This window comes from Cupressus sempervirens, chromosome 4 (assembly GCF_028749045.1).
Source record: "Cupressus sempervirens isolate cs-2001-9-10 chromosome 4, ASM2874904v1, whole genome shotgun sequence".
In the NCBI taxonomy this organism is placed as follows: Eukaryota; Viridiplantae; Streptophyta; class Pinopsida; order Cupressales; family Cupressaceae; genus Cupressus; species Cupressus sempervirens.
In genome coordinates this window covers 721794834-721812462 of record NC_143121.1, presented here as the reverse complement: position 1 = coordinate 721812462, position 17629 = coordinate 721794834, and the positions used below count along the sequence as shown (strand labels likewise).

General features: G+C 36.4%; 1 long non-coding RNA gene and 1 pseudogene across 1 annotated transcript in view; both read right to left on the bottom strand.

The window, feature by feature from the left end:
• Nucleotides 1-17291, bottom strand: part of LOC149563304 (uncharacterized) — a 30030-nt gene extending 12739 nt beyond the window's left edge. Inside the window, exon 1 of the long non-coding RNA XR_016364059.1 lies at nucleotides 16765-17291. This is a non-coding gene — a long non-coding RNA (uncharacterized LOC149563304). The remainder of the gene's footprint in view (nucleotides 1-16764) is intronic.
• On the bottom strand, nucleotides 5477-6576 carry LOC149563305 (cullin-3A pseudogene; annotated as a pseudogene).
• Nucleotides 17292-17629: the final 338 nt, after the last annotated feature.

Sequence of the window (17629 nt, the reverse complement as noted above, 5' to 3'; positions counted from 1 at the left end):
AGTTCTTTGTCATTTGGATTGTTGCAAGTAGTCTATTACTCCCATCCTTCTCGTGAATGACACACTTGTCATTTTCCATTAGCACTTTACATCCATTTTGAATGAGTTGTCCAACACTCATCAAATTGTGTTTCATACTAGGGGCAAAATACACATTCTGTATCTCCTTCCTCTCACCTTGTTTGGTGCAGACCATGATAGATCCTTTGCCCACTATGGGAACAATTCCATTGTTTCCCATCTTAATTTGAAACTTGAAAGTCTTGTCAATGAAATAGAATATACTTTCATTACCACTCATGTGGTTGCTACGATCGATGTCCAGGTACCATACCTTACAGCTGCCCTGTTCAACAATGTTACACATGATGAAAGTTGCGGGATTGTTTGCATTTCCAATATTCACATCAGCCATATTAGCATTCGGCTTTGACTGATCACCCTGTTTCTTCCAGCATTCACTTGCATAACGCCCATACTTATGACAATATTGGCATTCACCATTAGTCTTATTGGAATTTAATTCTTCTTACCTCCTCTAGAGTTGTTTTGAGAGGTGTTTGCTCCCTCTTGGTTGCTTGCTCTTCCTGAGCCTTCTGCACCAGCATTCTTTTGACCATTCCTTCCACGACCTCTACTTCTTGAGCCTCTACTGGAGTCGTTTCTTCCTCTCCCCCTGCCTCTTGAATTCTCTTGAGCCTTGAAAGACTGCTCTTGGGAGGTGGTTGTTGATCTGTTAATCCGATGCTCATGGGTTTGGAGTGTTCCCATCAACTCATCCATGGTCAAGGTGGTGAGGTCCTTTGCTTCCTCAATGGTCATTACAAGGTTGTCATATTTCTAAGGTAAACTCCTCAGTATCTTCTCTATGATCCTCTACTCTAAATAATCTTCTCCATTTGACTTGAGTTGGTTTATCAAAGTGGAAATTCGTAAGTTGAACTTTGTAATAGGTTCATTGTCCTTCATCTAAAGGTTCTCAAACTCTCTTCTAATCATTTGTAGCTTCACTACTCTGACCTTATCAATCCCCTTGAAGTTCGTCTCAAGGATATCTCATGCTTCCTTTGCATAATTTGTTGTTGCAATCTTGGGATAAACTCTCTGTCATTGTTGTCTCAATCAGACTTAATGCCTTAGCATCCTTTCTCCTTGATTCTTTCAATTGAGTCTTCTGTGGGTTTGTGAAGGCAGCATACAATGTTGGGACTATAACATCATTGAATCCATTTACCACAAACTCCCACAAATCATTAGCTACTATTATGGTTTTCGTCTTCTTTGTCAATGTGTCATAATTTTGTCCATTAAAAGATGATGGTTGTTGTCATATCTTTCTTACATCTCCTGCCATATCAAATATCCCTAAAAACAAATGCCCTAACTCACTATGGATGTGGGGCCTCAAAGCTCTGATACCATGTGAAAAATAAATCACAACATATTAAAATTTTGCTCGGCACAAGGCAATGCCGAGTGACAGACTTGCTCAACACAAGAGGGTGTCGAGTGACAAAAAGATGGTGCCGAGTAAGCTCGACAGAAGGAGCCAAGTGACTCGGCATTAAGGGCAACTTAGCACAATGTATGTCGAGTGAGCTCGGTAGTGAAGATGCCGAGTGAGCTCGGTAGTGAAGATGCCGAGTGAGCTCGGTCATCGTTGCAAGGTGATGCTAAGCAATAGAGGATGCCGAGTGAGCTCGATAGTAATAGCAGAGAGTGAGCTCAGCCAAAGACTAAACTGAGTGAGCTATTTAGCAGACTTACAGTCTGGACATTTCCACCATTAAAACTCAGAGGGAAAAACTTCAAAACTTGCAAGTATGGATATCTTAAATGCAAAACATGTAACGTTAAGTAGAAGGAAGACAACTATAAGCCAAGTATGCTTGCTTGCTTATATTCTATTCAACAAAACTATTACAAAATGTGGGAGCATTCAGCGTCACCAGAAAAACCCTAAAACTTCAAGCTGATAAAACTTAAACTTAAAACTTATAGCGCTAATGGTTGCATACAACAATGCCTGGAGCAATCACTGCTTCACAAGTCGAATCAATAAGAATTTACAAAATAACAAAAGAGTTTAACTCGTGCTGAAACTTACTATTGTCTTCTAACCTTTCTACGCTTTCTTCCTCTACTTTGATCTACTGATCTACTTCTTTTCTTCTTTTCTTCTCCTCTTTGCTCTGCAACTAATTTAACTCTTCTGCTCTACTCTCTTCAACTGATCAAATGAATCAAATACATTCCTTTTTATCTCTTGCAAAACCGTTTTCCCTCTCATTTTAAATTTAAGCTCACCTACCATGAATTCAATGTTCTTGACTGTTGTGCAGGTCATCAGGGTGGTAGGTGGGCGTTTGGCTCCAAGGGCAACTGCCCTACTGCATTAAATTTCTGACATTTCAGATATTCTATGCACAACATATGGCATTTGAATGGTGTACAATCCTTGAATACACTTTTGCACCAATAATAATTTATCTCTATATCTCTGTGTCCACATATGGCATATGCATTTATCTCTCCAAAGTCATGATATGCTCAAAAAAAACTACATCATTACAATAGTCTTCACTTCATGTAATCTATGCTGATTGAGTGATGATTTGACAATTTTGACTCTGCCATATCAGCGTTTGGAAATTTGACTAGGCATAGAATTAACTGTTTACTTTTCACATAGAACTTATTTGTTTACTTTTCACACCAAGCTGCCCCATACAGATCCCTTAATTACATCGTTGCTCATCAAATAAATTTTTTATCTCCATCTCATCTACCAAACAATGTATTTATCATTGTCTCTATTTAGATCTCCCCAATGATACTTTTCACTTCTCCATGTTCTGCCACTAATTCTTCTTCTCAAGGTAATACGCACTAGTGTTATTAATTTATATATTCTCTTGTTTTCAAAACTCCAAACTATATAATAGCTTATGTAATTGAATATGATAGGATTTATTCAACATATATAACTGAAGAATATCTAATTCAATGCATTAGATTATGTCATATGATATGTGTAGATTCACTTTAATTTTAGCTAATCATTTCCTTAAACCTAGATATCTATTGTTAACTCTGCCTTCTAAGCAAAATATACCTTATATAAAGTATAGTACCTATTTTCAGTATAGGATACAGCTTGTTGACTGTTGTTTTGTGTTTTCAGGGTTGTTCGAGAGCCGAAGTTGATGATTTAGGATATAAAAGTTACTCTTCCACTATTTTTTAATATGTTATGTATTTTCATATATCTCAATGCCTATTTATGTAATGATACTAATAAATATGATGCTCTTTGCTGTGCCTTCACTACGAATATTGGAAATTATTTTGGCAACACTTACCAAATTATTTTGACAACACTTAGTAATGAATATCGTATTTGTGATTTATTATTTATTAGTAAAATATTCAATCTAAATTTGGTGAACAAACTGTCTAGACTATTCTGGTTCGTCATTAAGTCATTGATTATAAGAGACGGTCATATTTACTTTTTTGATTAGGTATTGTGGTGTCTAATTTTTCCATCAGTTTCTGTCCTTACAGGCTTAACTCAGCCTTCTCATTTGATGACTATGTATTACTTATGTGGTCTGTTGGGTGCACATTTCTGTATGGGGCATATTTTTCATCTTCAATATTATTTCAGCTACCTTAATAATTTTGATTTTACAGTACTACATTAGATATAACTTATAAGGTTACAGTTCTCATCCTGATTCTTTATTTGTTGTATAATTTTGATTATTCTCATTGTTGAAATCCATTGCTTCACACACTGCATATTTATAGCATCAACTTCTTTTAATATAACAAATATATCAATACCACACACCATAACTACCAAATGTTTTTAAAGTATGTTTGTCCTACATGCCACAACTAGTAGAATGGATTGGCCTGGCATTGGCACATAAAAGCAAGTCATGCTGCAATGAATCAGGTCTGCACATAAGAAACATATAGTTTAGAGCACAATTCTTCATTCAAGCCACTCTAAACAATATAGTCTTTTCTTGTACTTTAGCTGATTACCATTTTAATTGACTGGAAAAGAGAGATCCATAATTTATGAAGCCATTTAGAAAAACAAAGATAGGAGCCAGTAGAAAGAGTTGTAGACTCAATGAAATGACTCACCATCAATTACTTTTGAATGAACTCCAAGCCTATGCACATTAACGACAATAGCTTCACAACCTATCCAGATAACAAAGTTTGTCTGTTTCTGCTAATCTAGTCAGGATCTCATTCCACAGTCTGTTTCCCATGTGTTAGTAAGGCCTTCTTTAATCTACTCAAAGTTACCCCATAAATAAATAAAAGTAATGACTTTATTGAGAATATTCACAACTGGTCTTGGAGGCTGATTAAATAGATTAAAAAATCATGCTTTTTCAATTTCTTGGTCAAATGCAGGCTACCTCAATAGTCCATGAAAAAGTACCTTTAAATCTTGAAGTCACAATTTCTTTTGGCTGATTAAGATAAAAATGCTCCATTTTATCTTACAACTGTTAAGATCATGCACAATTTTCTTTTGACTACTAATATCTGCTAAGATGGATTCAAATCAATCTTATGTTTAATCAGGTTATAGGAGTGGATCTTGTAGAACTTAATAATATAGGGGTGCATACGATATCTTGTTTAGTAATTGTAATAAAAAATGCCAGTATTGACATGTTGTGATGGTCTGGTATTTATTTTGTTGGTATTGTCATCAAGGTTCAAACCCTAGTGGGGGATGCTATTGTTAAATGTTTAACTGGGGATGATATCCCCCATTTGTGGCCTTACAGATTCGTAGCTCTGGGTCAAATGCATTCACCATTGATTCCAAAAATGAAGACTGATAAAATGATTGATATTACCGTGTCCATGCAAGTATAAGGAACAAGAGAACTTCTATGATAAACAATTTCAACTAACACCAAACTCAGGCACAAGTATTCCAGACCTAGGTCTCTAAAGATGTGCTTCAAATCGCTTAATAATCCTCAGCTACTTAATAGAAGATAACATAAAAGGAAAAGCTAATCAAAGAACAAATCTCAAAAATGATGTCTTTTTTTAAAATACCATTTCCCATATGATGGGATCAATTTGAGTGGAATGTCCTATTATATCACATTGCTATGTTCAAAAGCAATAAAATATTTGAATTTTCCTTGAGTAATCATATATTATTGCTCATGCCTATCATAATCGCAACTCAATCTTTGGGACGAGGATAGAAATCTGATGTCAGACTAAGCACAACTAGATATAAGTGGAGATAGTTTACATCAACAGCTTTATGTTTAAAACAATTCACAAAAAGAATATGACAATTTGTCATATCCTTGCTGTGCAAATCATATTTGAATGTCCAAAGATGAAGAAATTACATTATTAAGAGCAACCTTTTAGGTGACAACAATATGCTAATCATAAATGTGAAAAACCTTGCTGCTCTGTTAAAGAGTTTGAAAATAAAATTAACTATCACAAAAGATACTTGTACAATTTTTGTTCTACCTTATCCCTTTCCAAGAACTCCCATTCAAAAAGTGACTCAATCCATTTCTTTATCACTGAAGGGTATGGCAAAAAATGTGCCTCTAACTGTGTGTTTACCTCAGCAACAATATTGTTATGGTCTAAAATATGCCTTGCTTTCACAATTTTAACAATGACACTGTTAATTTGGGGCTTCCTATCTTCCTCCACCCTCTGATGGGTCTCCTATTATTCTATTTCACTCTCTCTTTGCAGCAATCATGCAAATTTCTACCTCGTAGAATTTGCAAGTAAAGTTCTTGTCGAAGTAGAAGTTATATTCTTCATCAACCTCCCTACCCATAGGTTCCTTAACAAGCACATTTCTTCCTCTTACACATGCAAGAGACAAAATGCATCTTTTTATGTCTGAAGCAGGCATTCCATTGCTTCTGCAATTTCATTATAACTCAAGTGTTGTGCAGAGTCAAAAAGAAGAAGGATACACATCTGATAGGTTCATGTCTGTGACAATTTGCAAAGACTACCTTCAAATCTGGTGTACCCATGTTTGTCTGCCATGTCAGGCTATGGCCAGTGTGAATGCTTAAGATAGTATGCCTTGAACTTGTCACACACTGCCAAAATTTCTTTTGGAAAGTTGCACTTTACACCAACTTGTCTTGGCCGTGAACCTGTAGTGAGATCCTGGACAACCAAAGTAGGACCTTCATTCACATCTCCAGATGCTCCCACCATTGAATTGAAACCTTGCAAAGCATCATTAGATATCTTTGTGTCTGTAAACATGCCTTCCAACTTTGAAGTGAACTGATAACCACACTCTGTTTTTAATCTCACCATAAGGCTTCTCTCTGCATCATCTCAAGCAGTCTTTCCTGATAGAAGTCTCTCAGCTAAGTGTTGCTTGTAATATTTTTCAAAGACATCCTTCTCTTGAAGATTAGGAAACAGTACCATCACTTTCTCCAAAAAAGCCTCCACATCATCTTTATTATTTAGCAAGCTGTCGCTTGATTCATTATTATTATGAAAGTATTGAATCTTGTAATAATAATTTTTTTAATCCACTCTTATGCAATGGGGAATGGATGTCGTGGTTTCTCCTTTTATCTTTCATCGGGTTTTATTTCGGTATGATGATTTGGAAATCTGGAAGTCTGATATTATGGGACCCGTCATCACTGAAAGATTCTTTTATATTCCTTATTCTTTATTGCTGTGTGAGACGATCTTTTCCACTCATGTGTGTCCTGGGGGCCGGAATAACAAATGCAAAGTTATAGTCACGTGTAGAACTAGGTATCTTTTTCCAATGAATGTCCATATATATGAAAAGGAATTTCTATCAAATAACGATAGTTGGAAGTTGTTCGACATTCATGCTTTCCCTAAGTCCAAGGGAAATAGACCACCAAAGTACACACTTTGGCTGGTTGCTGCATCTATGTCAAACTACAGTCTAGAAGGAGAGTGGGAGTTAAAATTGAAAGAAATGCTGATATCAAAGTAGCCCATCTTGAAAATTTTGAAGCCGAGTTATGACTCCCTGCATCGACATCTAAAAATCTGCTTTGCCTATTTTTTTTTCTTTCCCAAGGACTATATTATTGCACGTGAATATCTCATACATTTGTGGATAGAAAAGGGACTTATTACTCAATCACATCTAGGTGAAGATGAGTTGGACATTGGGTTGAGTTGCCTGAGTCAGCTTGCAAATATATGTTGAAAATATTGATTGGGTTTTCCCTATGTTTATGTGATAACAAACCTTCATTAGTGTCAATTTTTTCAAATTTGCCAAATGGATGAATTCTGTCTGAAAGCTGAAGCTATTTGTCTGGGATTTCCCTCAGCTGTATTAGAATTAGGCTAAGTTACCGATTCGGATGCAGATTCCAGAAGCGGATACGGGATGCGGGGATTTTTTTTATTTTTTTTGGACGTGGATGCGGAAGGAAACGTGTGTATATATATATATATATAGTATAATATTAACATATGCAAAGAAATGCAAGAAATATACAAAAACAAATCATTTGATAAATCATAATATGACTATGAATCTATGATACTTAACAGTTAACTGAACCCTTAAACAAAATTCAAGATATTTCAAAATTCATATGATATTCATATATCAATATCAATATGTGCTTGTCCAACATTAGCGTTTAGTCTTGACTCTTAAACAATAAGTTCAAACAGGTCATGTTCAAGATTCCAACAAAATAAAATTTAAAAACATGGTAAATGATTAAAGTTTGAAAATTCAATCAATCAGAGTCTGACTCTGAATCATAGGGATTTGCAAGAAAATCCACATTCTCATTGTCATCTCCAACTACTGAAAGATCATTTGAACCAAGCATGGTTCCACTTATGCTAGATGCACCACGTGCCACACTAACATCATCACCGTCTCCAACTGTAACAAGATCATGAAGTGTTGCATCCAAATCTGCACACTCAGGGGCTACATCCCAAAGCTTTGTTGCCCCTTCCTTGTAATGATCATTCTTACGTGACAAAAGACACAAGTTGGTGTGGACAAAGACCAAGTCCTCAGCTTTCTTGGAGCCTAACCGGTTGCGCTTCACCGAATGGATAAAGGAGTATGTACTCCAATTCCTTTCAGCAGCAGAAGAACTAGCAACCTATATAGTTGTCACAAAACATACAAATGAAAAGCAAATTAATTTTATAGAATGTGTGAAACACTAAATTCTACAATGCAAATGTAAACATAAAATTTTAAAACAAATTTACAAAACAAAATAAAAAATTTACTTGTGATGGGACTTTGATTGCAAGAGGTTGAAGATGCTTGAAAGGTTGACCATACATGTACCACCATGTGATAGCTCCCATTCTATTTTGGTCCTTTAGTGCAAATGGAGAATGCTTTAACCCCGAAGCAAACAACCCAAATTCTTCCCTCACTTTTTCATGCATTTCTTCTAGTGGAAAGAGTCTTGAAAGGGCTTTGTGGCACCCCTCAGCAACCTCCTCATCTACAAATGGTGCAACTCTACCCGACATACCAGCTATCTCCTCACTATAGTACCTAGGAGATAAGGCATATGCAAGGAGGTGCAATGGGGTAGTCATCTTATTCCAGCGATGGTTGATAATTGCTTGCACTTGTTTGCATAAGGCTTCACATTGTGTGGGGTCACTCTCATGTGCTTGTATAGAATGTTTTACCTTCTCAACCATGGTGTCCATGCCATCATACACATCCCCTAAGCAAGGTGTATTTGTATCAGCAAAACGGAGCATAGTCATGATGGGCTCGGCGAAATCCAATACATATGCCACACGAGCCCACCAACTCTCATTCAAGATCACATTCCTGATCCTTTGTGCTCTTTCTGAATTTGAGATCTTCCATACACCCCATTGATGACCGATGACCATTTGACTTAATGCATCTTTTACCTTGAGGAGTCATCTCATAACGATTGTATGAGATACAAAACGGGTCTCAGCAACCTAAGCAAGTTAACAATATGTCAACTGACAATATAATTATAAATTTTAATTTTTAACTAAATTACAAAACCATGAAACTTAGTAATTTAAAAAAATTAATTTACCTTTAGCAACTCCAATTTGGGGTATGTTCTAAAAATGGATTGTGACATGTGGCGGTTGGTCACAAACATTTGTATGTCCTCCCCCTCTTCATATATTTTCTTCACCCAATCTACTTCAGTGCCAATCCTCTGCATGATCAAGTTAAGGGAGTGAACAGTGCATGGAGTCCAAAAAATATGATCCTACCGACTCTCAACTAAAGCACCCGCACCCCTGCAATTTTTCTCATTGTCAGTGACCACCTGTACCACATTCTCACTACCCACCATCTCGATGGCCTCAATGAGAATTCTAGAAATGAATTCTGAATCCTTCACTTGCCCTTCACAATCAATGACCTTCAAAAATATTGCTTCTTTGGGGGAAATTGCAATCACATTAATTAGTGGCCGATTTCTTGTATCCTTCCAACCATCTAACACAATAGTTAGACCCAAAGTTTTCCAAGATTTTTTGATTGGTTGAAGTTCTCTCTATATGTGCCCTCTCTTGTTGCAATAAAGTTGTACGCACCTTTTCATAGCCTGGGCTTGTGTAGTCAGCTGGTGATTCTTTGATTGCTGCCACCATTTCCTTCCAATATGGTGATCTCACCAAGTTGAAAGAAAGCCCATTCGCATAGAGGCAACATGCAATAGCTTCATCAGCGCGGTCTCTTGCCCCCATTTTAAATGCAGTGTCCAATGGGCCTCTTTTGCGGGTTAAAATTTCCACTTCTTCCTCATCCTCTTCTAGCACAGTTACCTGCGAGAATGGGTGTTGGGAGGATGCAATTGGTTCAGTGGTTGTCTGTGGCTTGCTCTTTGAGGAAGGACCTTGATAGTAGCTTTTTTTTTATCTATTGATCAATGCATCAGCAGCTTCTTGTTCTCTTACAAATGAAAGTATTTCCGCGCTAGTCATCCTAGTACCATTTTTGCCTTTGCACATTCCAAATCCTTTGCCAACAGGGCCCATAAAATGAAGCTTCACTCAAGAATATGAGCTACTGAAAGGTTTTCCTTTGTTACTTTGACAATAATTGCACTTCCAATAGTATGAGCCACCTCCTGAAACCTGTGATATCCGTGTTGTATGTCTCCACAAAGGAGAACCTACATCAATTTTGAAATTATCAGTCCCTTCCCCTCCTTGGCCCCCCAATGAACTTTGACTAGCACTACCACCGGTATCCATTCTTGCTTAGTTTTTTGCAACCTATTTTATAAGAAAATGAATAAATTTTAATTAGTTCCTAACAACTATGAACATCAATGATCATGCATACAAGTGGAAAGAAGTGAGAAAAACTACTAAAATAGATACCCAAAGTTGCTTCTACATATCTTTCAAAAAACAAAAAAATGGAAAAAAAACTTTAAAAAAATCTTCAAGAACTTGAAAAAAATCATCAAAAACTCAAAAACAATCATCTAAATACTCAAGCAAAGGATTGATCACTTACCTTGAATGGTTCAAACTTCTTTGAGAAAGCTATCTCTCCCTCTTCGATCAATCCTCTTTGAAAATGTTGAACTTAGCTTCACAATGAAGGAGTGGCTGTAGGTGCAAAAAAAATTCTAAAATGGCTCTTGTGAATGCTTCTATGTTGACTTCTAGGGTCGTTTTAGGGTATTATTGTGAAAAAACACTTTAAAAATGCTTTTAGTCACATGTTGTTATGGAAGTTTACGTTAAAATAAACTATATTTTATTGCTTTGCCAGTTAAGCCCCGCGGATGCGCCCGGATGCCCTGTGGGTGCTGCCCGGAAGCCACCCGTAGGCATCCGGATGTGGGTGGAAGCTGAGGGCAGCACCCACAGCGCATCCGGAGGCTTCCCGCATCTGTCCGCATCGGATGCGGAAGCCAGGCCCTATTGGCACGAATCGGTATCTGAGGAATTAGGTAAGGGTCGACTTTCAGTTTGAGGCCTAAAATCATATTCTTGAAACTCATCAACAACAATTTTGCTGTTAGAATTAAGGATCATCTTCAACTCCGTTGTCCTTTATATTGATGATTAATTGGGAATGAGTGGCCATTCAATGGAGTTGCCACTCATTGTTGGAAGGAGATTCATTACTCTGGTTTTTAATTTCAGGGCTTTTCCCCTTATCTAGAGTTGGGCTAGTAGGATCATGATTTCTCTGTCATTGCATAGATCTTCCTTTTTCACAGTCATTTTGAGTAGAATTTTAAATTATCTATTTGGTTATCTTTTTCTATGACTTATTGAGAAACTTATCTTTTTGAATCACCATCATTTAAGTCATGTAGGGTTACCATCATTTAAGTCGTGTAGGGTTAAAGCCAATTTAAGGCTTGCTTTGACATCAAATTCTTTGTATAGTGTGGACATCATTATGCTTTCACTTTTCATTGAACAACTAACATTAGTATGTTCTAGATCCTGTTACTAGATTTTATGAACATAATAGACTTATATTTATCTATAGATCCTTGCTAGGAGGATATCTAGGATCAGTTTATGAAGAACTTTTGCACTGCGCCCTCATGAATACAACTATTGACTATTCTCTTTTAAGCCTTAGGTATTCCTTATTTCAAGATATAACTTCTGAAGGCACCAACTACCCTTCGATTCTAGTTTAGTTTGTTAGCCAAGATAAAACACACAAGTAAAGGCAATGATTATGCTACATGTCTATAAATTATTTTTGTTGGCCATAGAAATTTATCATTTGCGTAATTATTAGTTGGTATCGTGCTGAATTTTGTGTCTAATCTAAGTGCATTGTATGTATGATTTGAATAATAAAGCCATTATATCATTTTTATAATATAACTTCTGATTGATTCTCGCAGTCTATGCTTTAAAATTCAATTGCTGTTACTTGATTTGATTTTAACAGATCAAAATCATCTTTCACCATATACTGAAGCATTGAGAATGCTTATGCATACCTTTAAAAGATTATGATTTACCCCTCAATTTCTAACCCAAACCAGTTTAGCAGTGCATATCTCTTGTCAAATGCAACTCTAAAAGAGCTCTTTGATTTCATTGAGGAAGGGTTGTCTGGGTTGTCTCTCATATTATAGGCATCCACAGACCACGTTTTATTCAGAAATATGTAATTAAAAAAGCCCAGAAAAGGCCTTATAAATTTATAATTTTGAGTGCCAAATCTTGAACATATGTGATAAAAACCATGCTTAAAAAAAAGAGCCTGAGGAACAGTAATAAAACCTCTCAGTCTGAATAGAAGCATTTTGTTAATGTTTATTTTTAATGAAATGGCTGTCAAAGAAAAGATAAAAACAACCATAGGGCCACAGAGAAATAAATTGAATGCTGAAGAAATGAGAAGAGTGTTCCTAGATTTGCGTGGAGATTAACACTCAGGAAATAGTTTTAATCTAATTCTTTTGGTTCGATGTGTGACTGGAGAGGCAATGAAGGGACTCCTTTATTTAGTATAACGATAAATTTTCATAAATGTTACAACTGGCGCATGCTATTTGTGATGTGCTCATGGGGATTTAAACTTACCTGGCGCATGCCATTTGTGATGTGCTCGTGGGGATTTAAACTTACATATTGACCACAAATTTCACACATTAGAGCATACCCTGGCACCTTATAATAGGACTTATGAATAACCAGTGCCAGCGTAGTGTGGTTGTAGAACCTCAGCCGTTACCTCCTCTTAAACAAGAACTCGCCACATTTTGGCCTTTCACTTGAGAAGAAGTGGCCAGAGCCTGCAATAACTTCTCTAACGAAATCTCATGCAGCAATGGAGGTGCAGGGCCCATTTATGCTACTTCCTTGAGCAACACAGATGTAGACATTTCTCGCATTTCTTCGCCCGTCTCTAAGGAAGTATCCATTACATATAAATTATTAATATAGTTACATTCAATCCTTTGAACGATTCATTTTTTATAAAACACTTGGTATTCGGTATTTGCATCATCACATTTATTATTAACACTACTTTACAAATAGGTGGAAAAAGTTGTCATGTATGAAGAGATTGTGTGTTGATGTGTACAAGGAATTTTCGCATATCATCGATAAACATAATTCAATCCCTTTATTTTAATGTTTTACTGTTTCTGATGATGTGTAGCATAATATTGCAGAGTTTCTCTGTAACGTGAGACTTCCTGGCACATAGCAATTGACTGAGTGAACAATCTCTGTAGCATTCAACCATGCCGCTCTACGTACTCCTCAATCGCTGCTTCAATATATATTGATGTTGCAGTTATGTGACTGACTTGGCCTTTTCTAACTCAGGATTTGAAGGACATATATTTAAATTATTTGCAATTCATCTTCCCATGGTTACCGGATGTCTTTTCTTGGATGGTTTTCACCATATCTGACTTCATACATGCCGCTTATTGTTATTCTGTAAAATGATATGATTCACATCTTTCACACAAGTTTTTGGTAATAGTCTCTGCCATTTTAAAACCTGGGATTTGTTATCCCGAAGAAGGGCTAAATCACGCATATTCTCTGTATGGTACTGGTTCTTTTCTATTCTTTCTTGACCTCAGGTGATGCCTCCTGCATGTGCTCAATTTCTGATTATTCTGTGTAACTGCAAATGGGTCTATATCCCTTTGAAAGTGCAGCATGTTCTTCATTGTCAATACTTTCATTTTCTGTTATGGCAAGTATGCACTATAATATTTTTCATCCACTTTTAACCCATTCTCCTCGGTGACCTTCTTAAACCCAATAAGAGCATTGTTTGCAGCCAGCTAATGGAGGTTTGAGCAAGATTCATAGATTTATTTCACTTTATTGGAATGAATGTCAGCCATTATTATTTCCTTCTTTTCCTTTTGTATGAGGGCTGGAAAGCTTCAAATAGTCAGGACCTCTGCAATGATTTCTTATCAACAAAACTTAGATCCTCAAAGCACAACTTTGTCTTTGTATGGATCTCTGACTGTGTAGTAAATAACTCAAGGAACTTGAGATAGACATCATCAACAGAGAAAAATGACTGCAACATCATCAGGAACCATTTCACTAAAACCATCAAGTGAACCCTATCCTTATCACCATGCTCCCCTTTGACAAATTTTGAACAGTTTTCTCATTCATGAAAATGGAGAGACTTTTAGTTTGTGAAATGATATCATGATGTATTCATAACTTTCTCCTTAACATCTGCTCTGTGATAACCTTATTCGTTTACTTATTTTCTCAACGCCAATCAAATAGAATCTAGATTTGTACATGTATATTGCAATTAAATTCTTACACTCACACATGTCTTGAAGATGCTTTATATATGGCAGGGGCCCTAGCTCAGTTGGCTAAATCTTCCCTGTTGCAGGGGGTTGGTCACGGGTTCTAGTCTCCCCCGTCCCCGTGGTACTGGTGGGCGTGTCGCGCCAGTGCTACCGGTCACGTTAAAAAGTTTATCCGGCACACTGCAGTTTATAGGGGGGCTGTGCTGCACCCGATTCCTGCAGTCTAATAATAATAATAAAAAAAAAAAAAAATTTAAAAAAAAGATGCCTTATATATCACTTCTATATATTCATATCTCACTATGGAATTTGATGGAGGGATCACTTGTATAAATTGATGTGTTCGCTGAACTGCATTGCTCATATCTATTTCTGCATGCTTGATCATATTTAAGCAATAACATACTAATTATGTATTCCTGCACAGAAGCTTAAGTTACAGAGACTTTGATTTCCAACACTCCCTTATCACTGCTTCAAGCCTTTTAGACGTTTCACTCCATCTACTCCCAATAAAGACCTTCATTAGACTGTATGAATATATATTCTTTTGTTCTGAAATATTCCTTTTGCATCTTGGATAATGGTTTGGACACTCTTCATGATATGTTTGATATCAGTCAACTCTGTACAGTGCTGTAGTTCATATATATGTATAAAACAGCTTTCTCATACAACAATGTTATACAAGGGCTCTCATATCTTAAGAAATTGTGATTTTTCAAATTGAAATATTACCTCCCTTCCATATATACACAGCGATAAACAATAAGGAAGATAAAAGAAACTTTCAGTGATGACTGGCCCCGTAACATCAGACTTCTAGATTTCCAAATCATCTTACAGAAATAAAACCTGATGAAAGATAAAGGATAGTACACAAATGGAGGGCCATAGGATCAATATCTTTTTAAGTTCAGTAATAAAGTTCTGATATAGCTGAATAAGTGTATCACCATCTTGCAGAACCTAGGCAACTTTTAGGAAAATAATGGGAGATGACATTCAAATGGAAGCGCTAATTTGTCCAAATTAGGGCTCGATCATGCCCAAAACCCTGTATATGTAAAGTATGGTCCTATGTTTGTTGAATGGAGATGTGTACCCGGTCCTCAAAACTGGTGTCCCTATCTCCATGGAATTTTTGGGATGGCAGGACAAGAGGTAACATGCCCTGGCTGTCCCATTTTTTCCCCAAAACTTTAAATCTAAAAAATGTCCCCAAAATGGTCGAAAGTGTTATGAAATGTTTCTGATATGCCTGCCGATTTCAAGGGAGGACAAGGAGATCTAAGACGTGCCTTGACTAATTGGCATTTATCCAGGCATCATAGATGGGATAAAAGGCAATTTCCCATGTTCTAAATAGAAACACTTGAATTTATTTAAAATTCAGTTTTAAAAGGGGCATTATGTAAATTAAGTAGTTTGTGATGTTTCTGATGGGCGGTTCCCAAAAAGATAAGTCATAATCTTTGATTGATTATATTATTTCCATTAGTCATTATAAAATTTTAACTTTTCCGATCTGAGCATAACCATTTATTGAACTGCACTCTAAACAATGTTGCTTGATGATGATGGATTCTTGTTATTAAAGTAAAAATAGTAAGGTTCTTCGCTGAGTTATATTAATTAAGAGATGCTCTATATGGTGTCTGATCCAATTCTTTCTGTACACAAGTTGGCACAAAGAATTTTTAAAAATTTCCTTCCTTAGCATGTCGCCTTGCATAAATGTGGAAGCACAATGTTTGGATTGATGAGGCCTCCTTGCAAATAATCCTCTATTGATAGCCTAACTGCCATGAATGATCGTGGAATCTGAAGTAGCCTTTCAATTGTTTGCTTAGCCTTCCATTTCCCTATAGTTCCTAGCATTGAATCTGACAGTTAAAACCCCTGGAGCTGCTCCCTCCCAGTGATTGCTCCTGACTCTCATTTTCTGGTCATTGCAACAACTAACCGTTTGTAGTGTTGTGCGCTTGCCGACTGTATTTCTACATGTTCTTCAACTGCTATGAGATGTTCTTCACCTTGTTAAGAAACGATTTTTTGAAGTACAGGCATTGTATTGGAAAGATTGTTGCATCTTTTAACTATTGCTACATTTTTTATTCAAATAGTTATATGTTGCATCTTTTAAGTATTGTTGCATAATTTATTCAAATACTTGTATGTTGCATTTTAAATGTACATATCCACCTATTATATTATTACCTCAGTTAATGTGTTTGAGATGGTCCGAGGCTGTTAGCAGTTGACGTTTTCCAGCCTAAGCGATCTTTTCCGTTTGATTGAAAACCCAAAATCCCAAAGACTATATTCATTCCGCCAAACCAGAAAACTGTAATGCAAATACAGAGGAAATCGAGCGGAAAAGATTAAACATACAAGAGATCTTTAGGGTATTTACCTGTTTATTGTGCATATCAGAATCGTTCACGTTGAAGGCGCCGACGGCTAGGGCACGATAGATCAGGAAAACAAACGTGATATAAATGATGAACTCTCATGACTTTACAATCTTATCCATGATGATCAACCCTTTTGCTTCTGTTGAGAACTGCCGATGACGGCTAGGGCATGATAGATAAAGGGCAAAAACGTGATATAGGTCATGAACTTGTCATGACTTCCGGTCATATCCATGAGGAACCGGCCTTTTGCCTCTGTTGAAATCTGCAGATGATGCCCTGTTCAGAATTGCGGATGATGCCCTGTTCAGAACTGCAAATGATGCCCTGAATGAGCGCCAAAAGTTTGCGACTCTTAACCTAAACCTTATTCTAAATCTGACTCTAATGCAACTTCTAATTATAATTTCAACCCTAACTCTAACTATAATATTTTTTTTGATAGAGGGCTCAGACTTACGAGGCAACCCCAAGCCCGTTAGTTACCAACCAGTGAAGGGGCACGATCCCGGCCTCATTCCTTATGATGTCGAAACTTTGCACTCAGCAAGACTTGATCCCTAGTGGACTCTTTGTGAGGTAGACTAGACCAAGGACCCATTGACCTAACTATAATATTTTACATAAAAATTTCCTTAAATTAATAACAAATTAAAGTTATGCAAATTTAACACCATTTATATAATTAAATAATAAAATGTTGAAGAATAATTAATAGTAACTTTATACAACTACAATTTTAAGTAACTTTATACACCTATATTTAAAAATAAATAAATAATTTAATACTAACCTTATCAAAATTAGAAAAATGAAAAACTACTCTTATATATATATATATAGAGTTCTCCATACACCTATTTT